The 15,566-nt window shown below is 42.7% G+C and overlaps 1 long non-coding RNA gene and 1 other non-coding gene across 8 annotated transcripts in view; both read left to right on the top strand.

The window, feature by feature from the left end:
* Nucleotides 1–8,270, top strand: part of LOC117021991 (uncharacterized) — a 76,556-nt gene extending 68,286 nt beyond the window's left edge. For 4 of the 7 annotated variants that reach the window (XR_004422977.1, XR_004422975.1, XR_004422978.1 and 1 more), the window contains 2 exons: nucleotides 3,944–4,018; nucleotides 7,865–8,270. This is a non-coding gene — a long non-coding RNA (uncharacterized LOC117021991). The remainder of the gene's footprint in view (nucleotides 1–3,943; nucleotides 4,019–7,864) is intronic. The other 3 variants (XR_004422979.1, XR_004422981.1, XR_004422980.1) reach the window with 3 other exon arrangements.
* On the top strand, nucleotides 7,495–7,615 carry LOC117022666 (small nucleolar RNA SNORA26). Its single transcript, XR_004423078.1, has one exon. It is a non-coding gene; the product is annotated as a small nucleolar RNA SNORA26 (small nucleolar RNA).
* Nucleotides 8,271–15,566: the final 7,296 nt, after the last annotated feature.

Genomic DNA, 15,566 nt, shown 5'->3' with positions numbered 1-15,566 from the left:
TATTTTTCAAATTCTGTTTTCTTTTTGCTGATTGGGTATTTTTCACTACCCTTTTCTGCCAGATCTTTGATTCGAGCCTCTGCTTCATCTAATCTGATGTTTATTCCTTTTTATGCATTCTTCAATTCAGTTATTTTACTCATCATTTCTGGCTGGTTCTTTGTTATGTTTCTGCCTTCTTTTTAATGTTTTGTATCTGTTTTTTAAAGTTCTCACTGAGTTCATCTATTCTCCTAAGTTCATTGAGCATCCTTATTAACCAGTGTTTTGAACTCTGGTAGATTGCTTGTCTCCATTTCAGTTAGTTCTTTTTCTGGAGTTTTGTCCAGTTCTTTCACCTGGGACATGTTTCTTTGGCTCCTCATTTTGGCTGACTCCTTGTGTTTTTTTGTATGTATTCAGTAGATCTGCTACGTCTCCAAGTCTTGGTAGAGTGGTCTCATGTTGAAAGTGTCCTGTGGGGCCCAGTGGCATAGTCTCCCTAGTCACCTGAGTTGGGTGCTCCAGGGGTGTCCCCTGTGTGGTTTGTGTGTGTCCTCCTGTTGCAGTCAGTCTCGATTGCTGTTGGCGTGTCAGTAGATGGGGTTGATTCTCAGGCTGACTGGTTGTGAGGGCTAGCTGCAACTACAACAGGTGAGCTGTTGTGTGTGGGTTGACCCCACAGAGTGGGATTCCCTTTAGTGTGCCAGCCAAGTCCCTCCTTCAGGCATGTCATTCATGTAGCTGTTTGGGTAGAGCTCTGGCATGGACTGAAGCTGGCCACTTGGTGTTTTGTTCTGGAGCCTCTTGGGAGGATCTCCTGTGCTGACCAAGGTCAGCCCCTGCTTGGCCCAGACTTGGAGCCTCTTGGTAGGAGCTACAAAGTGATATGTAGTTGGTTCCCACTTGTGCTGGGCTTGGAGGTGTTTGGGAGAGGCTATGCTGCAAACCTAGGCCAGCTGCCAGTTGTACCAGGTTTGGGACCCTTCGGTGGACGCTGATGTGAGCTGAGGCCAGCCGCCATATGTGTTGGGCTTGTGGTCACTTAGTTGAAACTATGTTCCAGGTCAACTGGCTGCCACTTATGCATGCTTGGGGCCACCTGATGGGTGTTCCAATGCAAAATGAGACTGTCACTGCTTATGCTAAGCTTGAGACCGCTTAGCAGGAGCTATAAGGCACGCTGTGTCGGGCCCCTGCTTGTTTCAGATTTGTGGATCTTTGGAGGTTTGGGGAAAATCCACCTCATGCTCTGAGTCTGGTCACTTTTGTGGAGGAGCTGCAGGCAGTGGCTCAGGCCAGGTGCATGGGTTGGGTGGAGCTGGGTCCCAGGAAATCACCAGGATGGAGTGAAAGTGTTAGCCATGTTAATGGAGAACTCAGATCTGGTGCTGTCCTGCACCGGGATGCCTGGGTGGGAAGAGTTCAACAAAGGAACAATGAGCCTGTCAGTGCTTCTCTTCCCAGAGAGAGTTGCCCTGACCCCTGCCCTGTGCTGGAGATTAGAGCGAGTGGGTTTGTCAGGGAGTCAGTCTGTGCACAGTCACTTTAAGAGAAGCACTTCGGTCTCTAGCAGCCCTTTCTCTTGGACACAATCCCTGCTGTGGTTCAGACAACCAGATGTTATCGGGACTCCTCTTCCAAGCTCTGGTGTCCCAGGTTGGGAGCCTAGTGTGACGCTGGGATGCCTCACTCTTCGGGGGGGACCTCCGCAGCCGAGATGTCCCTCCCAATTCTTAATTACCACGTAGTGGGTATGGGACCTGCCCATTCTGCACCTCTGCCCTGTTACCCGTCTCAACATGGCGTCTTCTTTATTCCTTAGTTACAGGACTTCTGCTCAGCAGGTCATCAGGTGATGCTCAGTGATGCTTGTTCTGTAATTGAGTTTTGATGTGGTTGTAGGAAGAGGCGAGCACAGACTTTACCTACTTTGCCATCTTGACTGGCAGTTGGGAATTGTTTTCTTCAGTACACATTTACCTATCATTTGGGTGGTTGCTCTCCTACAAGGGAATGCTTCAACTGAGGAGAGAAAATTCAAATCATAACTAACACATATTTGTGTCCTTGAGATCGTGGCATTTGGTTATATATAATCCAGCCGTCATACCTCAAATGGACCTGTAGGGAGGAGGAAATGTCCCTGGGGTTCATAAAGTGGTTGGTCAGGGTTATATTTTGGACAGGTGGAACATCTGCTGTACTCATTATGAGCTACAATGGGAGAAGGTTTCCAGTACCATTATGTACTCCATGCAGTCATGTTTTCACGACCCCAGTGTACAGGTTCATGTACATGGTGAAGTATAGGCAAGGGAGCCCCTATAGGTAATACCGCTTTCCCATTGGGTCCAAGCCATATCTGTTTGTCTGGGTCAAAGGTTCTCCTTTTTTGTTGCCATATCTTTGTTTCTACTTCTGTAGCTGTCTTTCGGAGCTGTAAAAGACAGCCTTTTACTGATTTAGCAGGAAGCAAAGAACATTGTCAAGTCTGGATAATTATTACTTAGTGCTGCTTGTCTAGCTGCCGCATCAGCTAAAGTATTTCCTTTTGCTTCCATGGTGGCAGCTTTAGAATGTCCTGGAATTTTGATAATTGCCAGTTGTCTCGGTTGCTGTATGGCATCTAATAATTCGGCAACCTGTCTTCCATTCTTTATAGACTGCCCTGAGGAAGTTAAGAAGCCTCACTGCTTCCATAGCATTCCAAAGTCATGAGCTACACTAACAGCATAGTGACTAGCTGTGTAAATATTGGCTATTTGATCTTTGGCCAGTTGACAAGCTCGAATTAGAGCAATTAATTGGGCTAGTTGGGGAGATCTTATTTGAGGTAAATAAGAACTTTCAATTACATCCACCGTGGAAATTACTGCATGTCAGTAATGTCCCTGTTCATCTTTGAGATAAACTCCATCTGTAAAATCAATGAAGTCAGCATTATCAACAGGAGTTTCCTCTAGATCATTCCTAGGAACAAGCAGGTAGTCAGTAAGTAAAATATAATCATGATCGTCTTCATCCTTATAAGGAAGGCAGGAAAGTTGCTTCACTGGACTAAGTAACATCAGGTGCACAGAGCAGTACTTCTTAATAAGCCAGTCAGCTGACTGAGTAATGCTGAGTATGGTGAGAGCGTAGCCAAGGTTCAACAGAGTGAGAAGCATAAATGGGTAAAGGAGAGCCTGTGACTGTCACTTCTGTTTGTTTACATAACATGGCTGTAGCAAAGATGGTCCTCATGCAGAGAGGCAGCCCTTTTACTCGTCAGTCTAACTGCTGACTGTTATAATGTCCTGTGGGGCTGTGATGATCTCCATGGTTCTGAGTTAGAACTCCCAAAGCGTTTCTTTTATTCTCATCTATGAAAAGGAAGTTTATAATTAGGGTGTCCCAAAGCGGGAGCTTTAGACAATTCTTCCTTTAGAGTTTTTACAGCTTGTTTCCCTTCAGGATTCCATTGAATTGAATCAGGTGGATCTGATTTTTAACAAGGCTTATAAGGCTGAGCTAATAATGAAAAATTTGGACCCCAGGTGCAACAGTATCCTGACAGCCCTACTAACGCGCTAAGCTCTTTCCTAGTTCTTGGAAGAGGAAAGGATAGGATTCCTCTGAGTTTTCCAGGGTTTATTAATAGCTTTCAATATAAGATGGCCAAGGTACTTTACTTAGAACAAGCAGAGTTGAAGCTTGTCGTTTGAGATCTTATATCTTTTTATAGCTAGCTGTTGTAACAGGTAAATTGTGTCCTTTTGGGAGTCTAGTAATGTCTTAGAGCATGAAAGTAAATCATCCACATATTGGATGAGAGTGGAATCTCTGGGAACATCATTTAAATCAGCCTTTAGTATCTGAGAGAAATAGATGGGACTCTGTATATCTCTGGGACATTGCAGTCCAAGTAAATTGGCAATCTTCCCAGGCCAAGAGATATTATATTGACTGTCTTTTTCTATAGGAAATGCTGAAGAAGGCACTGCATAAATCTATTGCTGAAAAATATTGCCAGTCCACAGGAATGGCTGATAATAAGGTATGTGGATTTGGAACCACAGGATGTCTGGGAATAACTATTTTATTTATAGCTCTGAGATCCTATGCAAATCTCCAGTCTTTTCCATTAAGTTTCTTTACTGGAAGGATAGACTTACAGTGATTCATACATGGAATTATAAGCCTCCCTTTTAACTAATCTTGTATAATGGGCTTAATTCCAAGCGCATCAGGTCTTAAAAGATATTGGTGAATATTAGGTAGAGGCCAAGTATTGTCATTAGTTATTTTGAAAAGAATGGCTGGCTTGATCTTGCAAATATCTGTATGGACAGAGCTCAGAGTTCCATACGAGGTGTGACAATTAAGTTCGCGAATTTGTTATAATGATGTTGCTAACCTTTTTTGATATCAGAGGGATTATTCATTATGAATTTGTACCAAATGGACAAACAGTTAACCACATTTACTATTTGGAAGTGCTGAAAAGGCTGCATGAAAAAGTTAGATGGTGACCTGAACTTTTCGCCAACAATTCATGTCTCTTGCATCACGGCAATGCACCAGCTCACACGGCACTGTCTGTGCGGGAGTTTTTAGCCAATAAACAAATAACTGTATTGCAACACCCTCCCTACTCACCTGATCTGGCTCCCAATGACTTCTTTCTTTACCCGAAGGTAAAGAACATATTGAAAGGAAGATATTTTGATGACATTCAGGACATCAAGGGTAATACGTCCACAGCTCTGATGGCCATTGCAGAAAAAGAGTTCCAAAATTGCTTTGAAGGGTGGACTAAGCACTGGCATTGGTGCATAGCTTCCCAAGGGGAATACTTTGAAGGTGACCGTAGTGATATTCAGCAATGAGGTATGTAGCACTTTTTCTAGGATGAGTTCGCGAACTTAATTGTCCGACCTCGTAGGAACATTCTGCAGCAAACATTTGTCTTGTGGAGGTTCCTTTAAAATCATTTTCTGAATTAGTTCAACACCTGATTCATTTAGTTCTAAATACATTTCACCCTTTTGAGAAAAGGATCTGTGGGAGTCATGAATTTCAAGAGTCTCACACTATCAGGTAAATTGGGGCAAATTTGATTAGCAAAAATATATGTTGTCCTGTAACATTCCCCTGCTAAAAAGGAAGTAGGTTCTGATTTAAAAACAGACATTGGTTGATTAGATAGCCCTATCATTTATATAGAAGTTTTACTCCAGGGGAGAGGGCAACGTAATTGGGTAGGGTTAAGAACAGATAAAGTAGCCCCATATCTACAAGGACCTTAGTAGTTTTCCCTTTTATGGTAATTTCAGTTTCTCCTAAAGTATTGTAAGGAGAAGGGGAGATGCCCACGTCGTCTTCAGAGCAGCCCTACACTTGCTCCTGCTCCTTTCTTTTTCTGAATCCCGTGTTAGCTTTCTGTAATCCTTAAGATGACCTGGCTTTTTCAATAAAAGCAGGCTCTCCTTCCCCCCCATTGGGAAGGCCTTCGGGAGGTCTCACCTGATTGCTTAGTTACTGGAGCTGTAAATTCATAATTTTAGTAGCTTTGTCTTTTTCTTCCTTTTGAGTCGTTTTAAATAATTGATCAGCCAGAGTTGCTAGTTTATCAGCATGTGTGGTCAGCCAGTTTAATTCAGGTTCTTTAATCAGAGTTACAAGTTCCTCACGTAATCCTTCCAGAAATGCAAAATTAAGCATCGGATCATTTTGATGATCCTTAAAGCTGTCTGGAGACAATCCTGAATATTGTTTGAATGCTTTTTCAAAACATTCAAAGAAATCAAGTACAGTTTCATCAGTTTTTTGTCTATATTGCCGGATTTTTATCCACTCTATTTTCTGAGGAAAAGTCTCAGGAATGACTCGGTAAAGCCATTGGGCTTTTTCTCTGTATTTTCCCCCTCTCTCTTTGTTTTATAAAGCCCTCTGTAGGAGTTTTCCAGCAGACCTTTTTTAGACATTCTGCTGCTTTGCTCTCAGAAACCAATATGTGTATTAGTTGGACCAGGTCAGAATAGCCAGAATCATATATTCTAACAAAATTAAATTAAATTCCTTTGTGAACCCAAAAGGGTATTAGAGAGGATCAGGAATATGTTTAGTTAGATTGCTTAATTCTGCGTTAGTCCAAGGAGAGTAAATTATTGGTGGCTCCCCTCATCCTAGACTAGCCTCTCTAAAGGGAGATGCCACAATTTCTGTTTTCTATCCTGGTCTGGCTTTCTATTCTCGGTTTCCCCTAGTCAGTAGAGAGTAGTGGTAGAGGATGTGTAGAGAAGAGAAAAGGAGGAGAAGGGGAGGGAGGGTCCAGAAAAGGGAGCTCAGAAAGTAGTGGGGCATTTGGAGAAAGGGAAGAAAGGGGGTCTTGGCATTGAGCAGTTTCAAAAGCCTTCTTTAGGTCAGAGACAGTCTTTAAAATTTTCTTATTAACTTCCTGAAGAGAAGAAAGTTTATCTGTGCTCCTTTCAAAGGAGGCTTCTGTATTCCAATCAAGGTAAACATCCCATTCATTCAGTTCAGTTTTAGAGCCTACTTTTTCCAATTGAGCATGCAAAAAAATTAATTTAGAGGTATCAAAAGAGGTCTGTCTCAGCCATCTTAAGCTGATACCACTTTTGGTTAAATTTCTGTAGATACTCGCAAGTTGAGGCTCTGTACTAATTGTACATAAAGCTGGTCAGAGTGCTAAAGGGAGGCTGACTTCCGTGGGCCTTATCATCCTTGGAGGCACGATTTCCCATGTTAATTTAAATTTTCCTTTTCAGCCAATCAAAAATAGCACCAAAATTAAAAGCACCCATATAAGGACAGCTCAAATAAAGTCAGGAACTGCTACCTAAAGCAGATAGGTTTGGGATTCCAAGAGAAGATTCACCCAATGCAAAGCGGGGAGCCTCTGCTTGTGCCTAGCACTGGGTCCAGGTCCGCAGTGTGGTCCTAGGTGGGCTTCTTCGGAATCCTGCCGACTACAAAAAATAAATGTTGACATAAGAACGTCCAAACCTATAGAGAATTTTTATAAAAATTTATTTGAGCTAGATGATACACCTGGAAGCAAGATCTCAACAGACTGAGAAAAATGCTTCCTAGAACGACAATTTGCAATTTCCTTTATGCATTTGGAATTAAGAAGGAAACATAAGGAAGATTAAATGAAGGAGGGAGAAAGCAAGGTGGGTCTTGGATTATAGGGTAGTTAACAAGATTGAGTGTTCGCTTGAGGTTGGATATGCCTCTCTGGCATTTTAAAGGTGTGTTAACCTAGGGGCACAAGAACAATGGACAGGGCTTGCTTAAGGCAAAGATCAACCATTTTATAACAGAAGTTATATGCCTGGGGTGTGACTACCCACCTTGACCTGCCCAGATAAGAATTTATGATCAGATCATCCTGTCAGCTTATTTTCCTTAGAACCCCTTTTTGTCCACACACAGGTTATTGACAAAAGAGGAGTGCAGGAAATTGTAGAGAACCCTGTAAAAAAAAATCCCAAATCACCCTTTCCTGTTCCCTTTTCAGATTGTCACAGTGCCCTAAGCGGCTAACACAGAAAGGTAAATAAAGTAAGCTCATGAAACCCAATGAGATTGTAAAATTCCTCTTTGGATCCTGTCTGGAGTCACAGCTGAACCAGAAGAAAGTTTCCTTTCAGTTTAAGCACCTTTGTGATATTTTTGTACAGTTAAGAGCAAAGTGATAAATTTAAATTTAACCTTAGTTTTGATGATACCTTCAAGTAAAAGTGTTGATATTTGTTAAAGGCAGAAATAACCCACCAGAATGGCATAAAGGCTATAAATTGAGAATATTTGAAGCCATTGGCTGACAAAGTGAAATCAGGCTCTAAGAATTTTTGTGTGTGTGTATGTCTTACAGGAAATAACAGCAAAGCCTCCTCACGTGCTCCGGTGACCACGAGACCAAGCCAGATCCTGTGGTCGCAGGGGCTTCAGCCTGCAGCAGGCACAGCAAGCCTACAAATGAATTCCACCTGACCGCAAAGGATAGCTGGAGCCAACATTCACCTCTAGCTGGAACCTTTGTCCACAGACACAGTCCTGGTGGACAGTATTCAGAGGCGAGGGCTTCTGCCAGGCACCTTGACCCACGCTAATCAGAAGTTAACGAAACAACATTTTGCAGGACTCTCTATCTCTCTCTCCTTAAAAGCTCTTTTCCCACCCAAATGGGGGAGACTGATCTGAGTCTTGTCTCCAGTCTCTTTTTCCGACTGCCTGACAAATAAAACCTTTTTCTCGGGGAAAACCTGTTGCCTCAGACTTTGGCTTCCTGTGTGCAATGGTCAATGAGCCCGCGACTCCAGCTCGGTAACAGAAGGTCACACAGCCTCCAAGGCAAACACCCGCTAGAAACAACAGTTACCTACTCAGGCCATGAAGTATCTCAAGGTACTCAAAAACTCAAACCAAGATGCCTTGAATCAATTTTATCCATCTCTTTCCCAAACATGAAAGATTATGAAAATGTCTGTGGGCAGCTGGCTATTGCTGCCAATTGATTCCCCATTTTACAGCCCTTGCCAAAAGTTTATATGACCTCCTCCTAGATACAGTCACAGAGCCCTTCACTGAGGCATTGACCTTGGACGCATTGAAATCAGCATTGCCAAGGCCTCAGATTACTTGGTTTTGACAAACCTTTCACCTATACTGCCATGAAAATTGTGGGATGGCTTCAGGTATTCTAGAACAAACTTTTTCTTCTCAGATACAGCCGTAAGAATATTTCGCATGTCAGTTGGACCCTGTGGCATCAGGCACAGCCCTAGGCCCCCAGGCAGTTACCTCAGCTGCCACCCTATGTGACAGAGCCAGTACCCTTACACCAATTTCCTCTATTTACCTTTATGTTTCTTCCTGTGCTGTCAGCTCTCTTACAAGTCCATAAATCACAGCACCTCTCTACCCAACAACAGACCACTTATGAATAGGTCCTTTAATCAAGCCCTCCGTTGTCTCGCACCTCTGTAATACTCTAAACCCAGCTACACACACACACACACACACACACACGCATACACATACACACACTCCTAGCTCTTTCTAGAGTTTATGAGATGTAATAAAAAAATAGTGAATGTTTAAATTTTAGATTTTTACAGTAAAAGACACATTGCCATTAATCACCCTCAAAATGTTCCCCTTCACTTTGAACACTTGTCCCAGCAGCTCTGAAAATCCTCTTTCATAAGTGTCTTTAGTTGCATTGTCATGGCTTCCTGGATGTCCTGAATCATTTTGACTTTGGGGAAGAGCCAGAAGTCTCATGCTGTCAGCTCCAGTGAATAAGGTGGTTGAGGACACACCGTAATGTTTTTATTTGACAGAAATTGCCATATAATAGAAGCGATGTGGGACATGGAGCATTGTCGTGATGGAGGAGAATTTATGGCACACTTTAAAACACACCTTCTCTCAACTGTAGCTCACACCTGACTGACTGCACCGAACAGGTTTAGCTTGTCACACACTGTTACTAAGGTTCTACGTGCTGCTTCCCGTAGTGAAGATCCCTGCCTTTCCATTGAATGGCACTCGGCAGCACCATTCACTGCAGTTTTGATCACACCTTGTATATTGGCGAACGAGAAAACTACCACTATTCACACTGACTAGATATGAGAGCAAGACTGCCTTCGTCACTCATTCATAGGGTCGCCAGGAGTTGGAGCCAACTCAACAGCATGTAACAGGTGCGCCTTTGGAGTCTGTCATGATGTTGGCAAACTGGTATTCCCATCATCAATGGGCAGATGTTCCCTGTTACAGGCTGTTGAGCTTCTCACTGAAATTGTTATTGTTCATTGCCCAGCACATACCAAGGACACTTGACGCAATATCTATAGAAAGTGATAGAGGTAACAAATCTGCTGAATGGGCATCCTCTGCCAACCACCTTGCTACCCTACCCTGATATTATTAGCTATCAGGCAAACACCCCACAACCTGACAAAGAAATGACCACAGAAAGGTGCCAAGCATTTATCAGGTAGATTACACACTGGACCAAATAGCCTTCTTGTGGCTCCCTATCCTTTGATCTTTTGGTTTGTACTAATCTCCCATCAAATGGAATATACCGTGTTTCCCGAAAATAAGACCTAGCCGGACCGTCAGCTCTAATGCGTCTTTTGGAGCTGACGGTCGGCTCGGTCTTATCTTCGGGGAAACACGGTATGTGCAAATGAAATGACCAAGGATCGAAAACAATTGGTTCTGCCCTTGTATCCACAACATTTCTGACCAGATTATTTCCCAGTGCACTACCTGTGAATCTCAACAAGTTTCTGGAGGTAACTAGGGTACCCCAGGCACTCCTCCAAGACCCACACTGTCCTTCATGCCACTCCAGATGGACTTTATTGGTTTACCTCCAGCCTTAGGCTGTTCTCAGTGTTTGCCTATTGTCTGCACGTTTATTGGATGGACTGTGCTATCTAACTAGACATGCTGATGCCACAATCATTTTAAATAAACTAATAACATTCCTTTGGGGGGGACAGGGGGCATTCCTTTAAGAATTGAATTAACCAAGGAACTCACTTTACAGCAGAAATAAATCACTTACTTGCAAAGACTCTTGGATAGTCATTAAAATTCCATACCCCCTGCCATCATTCCCAGTCCTCAGGGCACATAAAATGTAAAAATCTAGACATAAAGAGAACTCTAGGACAAATCTGTCTGGAAACTAGACTCATATAGATCCAGAATACTCTAAATTGACCCATTTTGAAATAAGTTTTGGTCATCTCATGCCTGCTGGCATCTCTAAAACTTCCACTCCTGGACTAGGTGAGCATTGTGGGGACTTGAGCAAACAATTGAATACTATGACTAATCATATACAAGAACTATTATACTTGAAGCGTATCGCAACGGGTAGAAAAAGCCGGGTCTTCACTGACAAGCCTCGCCATCCCATTCTACCAGGAGATGGAGTAAACCTCAAAGTTTTTAGAAGAAAACATGCATTGCCACCTCTCTGGGAAAGGCTGTATTGCTAACCAAGTGTATTATCTTCAAAATAAAAGTCCTGGATTCACATGAGACACACCAAGCTGGATCCAGACCATCACCCCCATGACAATCAGAAAGCCATCTCCGGGAGTGACCTCAAATTGAGGATTTCCAGAGCCTACTCAGGCTCCAGAAGCAGACAGCTTAACTCAAGGTCTCAGATCAAGAATTTCACCTCTATTTATCTTCTCTTGAAACCTCTCCTCTCCGTGACCTGGAAAATTTTCTAACTTAGAAATTTAAACAAAACCCCTCCTTTTCCACTTACAGAAAGATTGGCTGGAGGTTGCTTGTGTTACCCTATTCTCCCTCTGTTCCTCCACTGCAGGCTCCCTTTCAGATTGTGTCTTGCTTTAAATAACCCCTAGACTGCTTTTTCAACAATTTTAGCAAAACCCCAACATCCACTCACCAATCTTCCAAACTCTGGCCACCTTGACGAATCAGTCTGATTGCTGGTTATGTCAACATCTAGATAACACACAAGAACCTGCACGAGTTTCTGTTCCTGCCAGTGCAAGCACCTGGTGGACCCACTTTGGACAGTGGATGTATGACAGAATGGTATCCACAGGCAGGAGGGCAAAATCATTCTACTTCCCCTGTGGTACAGTGACTTGGCATTGGGAAACCTCCAGGAAAGCTCAAGGTCTAGCCTCTACTCAGGTGAGGCTATTGGGGGGAAGTTTTTCTCTTTGCATTGAAAATAAAAATGGCAGAGGACCCTTCCTAGGTAACATACCGAAACAATAATCAAAAACGAAGGTTTGATTCCACAGACGGCACCTTCAAAGCCTCTATAAAAGTTCTAGACTGATTTTTCTGATACACTTGCCCAGTCACTGGACAATATTCCTGATTTCTAGGCCGCACAAAGGGGACCTGGACTAGCTCGGCTGTTCCCCGGGTTGGTCTGCCCCGTGTCCAAGACTACATATGGAGTGGATCAAAATTCTGGAAAAACCTGGTCAGGTATTGACACCTATCTCTATAGCTGCAAAATTAAACCAAAGGTCTCCTCTACCAGGTATTTCATAACCTGTTTTGCTCTTATAACCTGACAGAGGCACAGGAAATGGAAATGTGCAGATGCCAATATAACCAATGGCAAAGTTCACGATGGGTACCAAACCCCAACCTGGTGGGTCACAGATTCTACTCTGACCTTGTCGTGAACAATTCTGGTCTCTAATTTATGTGGCGATAAAGTATGTAAATGGTCAGGGTGGTGTGGACTTGGAAACCTGGCACCTTCCCTCACCGGGTAGCCCACTTTAAATGCCAGCCAAATTACACACCTGGGCTCCTTCATGCGTAAAGTAGCACCACGTAGACCTTCCCAGGAGACATTAGAGGCAGTCTACCCATGTATCTCAACACTGATTCAGTAAACACACTTTTTTCAAGAAGAAGCAATTCCAAGCATTTCCAAAGTAATAGAACAAGAATGAATGGCCCCTATGCAGACCTTGGAAGCATGTCAATCGGAGTTAGCAGTTTAGCCCCTGTGCTCCAAAATCAGCATCTCCTGGTTAGGATGGCTGCCCAATGAGAAAAACATGTGCGGTCATTGGCAAACAATGCTGCTGCAATGTAAGGAAGACAGGAGACAACGTAATGTCTCATCTAAACCATTTAAAGGAACAGACCAACATTCTGCCTCCGATAAATGAAGCACAATTGTTTCATTGGACTCCCCTCAGGAATGGGAGACTGGAAGGGTTCAGTGGAACATGGGAGCCATGTGTTTGGATTTGTTCTTTGCTGCTCACTCATTGTTATAACCTGTGCTATTTCCTTCTTCAAATCTCTCACTGACCGACTTTCAACCCGAGTCCTCTCTCCACAGCAGTCAACCTGGCTCCTGGCCGGTGAAACTTCATGTCAGGTTTCCAACAGGGACATGAAGGGACTGACCCCTCCAGAATGGCTTTAACCTGAGAACATCTAAGCAAACAACAGCTGCAGAGAAAAACCAAGTCTTCGCTAAACTTCCGTCTGAGGAGCAGAGCAGGCCCGTGCTCATCATAAGCCCTCTCCAAGGGAGCCTTCTGAAAGGGAGGAGCCTGACCGGCCTCAGGGCCGCCCCAGGACTTGTGTACGTAAGCCCTAGCGGAACCTCCCACACGTTCCCACAGAAGCCTAACGTCCCCCACCCCCGCCGTCCTATTGAGCTGATATACACAGGCCCCAACCACTTGAACCCAAGTTGGTAGAGCAAAAGGTTCCCTCCCAATCACATTGTCCAGATGTTTCTGGACACACCAAGAGAGTACGTTCAAATACAAAAGGGATTTTGGAAACCTTGATTTTGTTTGAAGGTGGAAGAATTCAAGGTACACATACACAGGCTTTCTGGAAATCCATTTAAATTGGTCTCAGTCAGTCAAGTTTGGCGTGGGCATCCTCTGTGTTTAATAACTGAAAACGTTCTCTTTGTTATCCTTAGGGAGGAAGCTATAAACCTCTCAACCTGGGATGTTATGCTGTGCTCCCGAGTTCCCGCGGGCATTTAATGTACAGTCGAAAGGAACATCTTTCTGGTGTGAGTTGCAACCGTCTTACCACCACGGGTGGCAGCAGGGGGAGGACAACTCAGAAGGGCTACACCAGAAGCCAGTGAAAGTGATTACGTATAAGGGAAGGGGAGGGGGACAAGGAGCTTCCCACTCCCTTTTTATAAAGTGGAAATAAACGACCTGATGAGCATGATAGCAAATTGACAACTTAGTCCCATAGAGAAAATCATTATTTCAAGTTACACACACACAAAAAAAACAAATGCACAAACGAAAAAACTGTATTCTGGGTACACCTTAGAGGTGGGCTTGTTGTTCATAGTCACACTGGTGTCAAAAGAAGGTAAGAAATGAAAACTATTTCAGTGGAAGAGGCTCCCGAGCAGAAGTCCTTCTTGTGTGTGTTAAGCAAAGGGTAGTTAAACTCTTGCACTGAAACTAAAGCCATTGAAAGATAAGCCTGCTGCTTCGGTGTTGGGTGTTTGTGGTACGCGCGCGGATCATGAGGTACATGAGGGATGCAGAATGCTGTATTCGAGTGGCAGCTGTGTTATAAGCAATTTGAGGGGGAGATGTTAGGAAAAGAAATCTAGATTCTTGACACAATCTCAATTTCCTTCTGTAAAATAGAGATGAACAGTAAAGGGTGGGTAAAGCCAACGATGCTTTCTCGGTGGCCTTCTTGACTGTAACAGTGATGGAATTTATTATTCATGAGTATCACTTCAGAAAAAGCCACTGGCTCTTGGAATTCAGTGCTCAAAGGTCACTGTTTAAGAGGTTTGAGATGAACTAGACTATTCACTTGTTTATTTGTATACCTAGTTTGTTCCTTGCTAAACTGGGAGCTTCACAAGGACCGGCATATTTGTTGAATCACAATGCAAAGGGCTGTGGTGAAGTCTAAAGGAAGGTCCTCATGGTTGACCAGGGGTTTTGCTTAACTCAATATAAGACTGAGTTCGCTTATAGCCAATATGAGTGTCTAACAGGTTTGAACTTGAGCATTGGCTGTTGTCAGGTGTAAATTTTTGAAAACTTAGGATTAAGTTGATTATACCATTTTGGAGTTCTTATCATGGCTTACTTTGTTTCCGTTTCCAAGTATTCAAGGACATTAAACACCTCATACATATATTCAAATGTACTTAGCCCTTATTTCACAATGTCAAGTACTAACAAAGTTAAGAGGAAAAATTGGGAAATGAGAATGCAGTCATTGGAAAGTTAGAAGATGTCTCTTGGAAGGATAAAGTCTTATTTTATCCACTGGCATGTGTGATTTTGAGATGTGTTAAGCCACACAATATTGGGTTAAAAGATATGAAGGGTTTTTTTTTCTATATATAAAGTTTCTAGGGGAGGAAAAGTCATAGAAAATAGTTTCTAATGGTGGACACAAAGACATTTTTGATATTTGAAACTTACATTATTTTGTAAGAAAAATATCTTTCCATCAATGCAACAGATGGAGCACAAGATACATTGGTTGGCAAAAGAGTTTTTTATTAACCAAGTCAGAAGACTCACTAGATGTTTTAGCAACTCACTGAATTATCAACATTTACCAAGATTCGATAAAAGACACCATAAAACAAGGCCCATTGTAATCATTTCTGTTAGAATTAAGAATAATCCTTTGAATAATGTGTGTTACAATTATGAATGATTTGAACACTTTAACCTACAAATAGAATTAAGATGACTCTACAAAAGGGGTGTGTTTTAAAGTGTTTTTATCACAAATTGATACCAGAAGTTTTGGTTTAATGAATGAAAAACACCAAAACTGAAATATGTAAATAACCTGTTTCTTGTTAAAGTTTAACTCACAAAATTTTGGCATCACCAGTGGATCTTTTCTGCTGCAATTATTACTGTTAATGGTGATTTCCTTCTTCCTTCTACATTTACTAATTGGAATTCTACTGTAAGAAGATTTCTTATTTCAATATTTCTATCAGTATGGACTCGTGGATATATACATTACTCTCTAGTTGTGACCCAATGCTATCATTT

Source organism: Rhinolophus ferrumequinum, chromosome 5 (genome assembly GCF_004115265.2).
Source record: "Rhinolophus ferrumequinum isolate MPI-CBG mRhiFer1 chromosome 5, mRhiFer1_v1.p, whole genome shotgun sequence".
Lineage (NCBI taxonomy): Eukaryota > Metazoa > Chordata > Mammalia > Chiroptera > Rhinolophidae > Rhinolophus > Rhinolophus ferrumequinum.
This window is presented reverse-complemented; position numbering and strand designations above follow the sequence as displayed.